The sequence below is a fragment of the Anoplopoma fimbria genome, unplaced genomic scaffold (genome assembly GCF_027596085.1).
Source record: "Anoplopoma fimbria isolate UVic2021 breed Golden Eagle Sablefish unplaced genomic scaffold, Afim_UVic_2022 Un_contig_2177_pilon_pilon, whole genome shotgun sequence".
Classification (NCBI taxonomy): domain Eukaryota; kingdom Metazoa; phylum Chordata; class Actinopteri; order Perciformes; family Anoplopomatidae; genus Anoplopoma; species Anoplopoma fimbria.
The window spans coordinates 1-664 of record NW_026552272.1 but is presented as its reverse complement, the minus strand read 5'-3'; the positions used below and the strand labels follow the sequence as shown (position 1 = coordinate 664).

Below are 664 nucleotides of genomic sequence, written 5' to 3'. Positions count from 1 at the left end.
CGTAAGCAAATATCGTGCCTACCAAAGGTCCTTTTAAAGATACTATATCACCACGCTTTGCTCTTTCGTCTATACAGGGAGCGCCTGCAGATTGCCAGACACACTCACAGCTTTTAAATGTCAAATCAGAATGTACAAAGTGGCTATAAGGATCACAAATGTAGTGCAGTAAAAAGATTAATATTTACTGTTGAAATGTAGAATACGTTAGCATAAAATTGAAAAGAAAATGATCGATGAGCTTAGGAATGATGAAAGCCATCATTTAACTGGATTTGTGTCATTTCTATACCTGCAAGTCATGTTCTAGCTATTTCCTTCCCACCCTGTCGGTGTCCACTGAAAAAGCAGCAGCGCCCTCTGCTTTTTGTAAAGAGGAGTGAAAAAAGCTTACAGCACCTGGTATTCCCAGGCGGTCTCCCATCCAAGTACTGACCAGGCCCGACCCTGCTTAGCTTCCGAGATCAGACGAGATCGGGCGTGTTCAGGGTGGTATGGCCGTAAGCAAATATCGTGCCTACCAAAGGTCCTTTTAAAGATACTATATCACCACGCTTTGCTCTTTCGTCTATACAGGGAGCGCCTGCAGATTGCCAGACAAACTCACAGCTTTTAAATGTCAAATCAGAATGTACAAAGTGGCTATAAGGTTCACAATTGTAGT

At 42.6% G+C, this 664-nt stretch overlaps 1 non-coding gene across 1 annotated transcript; it reads right to left on the bottom strand.

Moving 5' to 3' along the window:
* Window positions 1-387: 387 nt before the first annotated feature.
* LOC129115909 (5S ribosomal RNA) lies at window positions 388-506 on the bottom strand. The gene has a single exon (XR_008533296.1). It is a non-coding gene; the product is annotated as a 5S ribosomal RNA (ribosomal RNA).
* Between the last annotated feature and the right edge of the window lie 158 nt (window positions 507-664).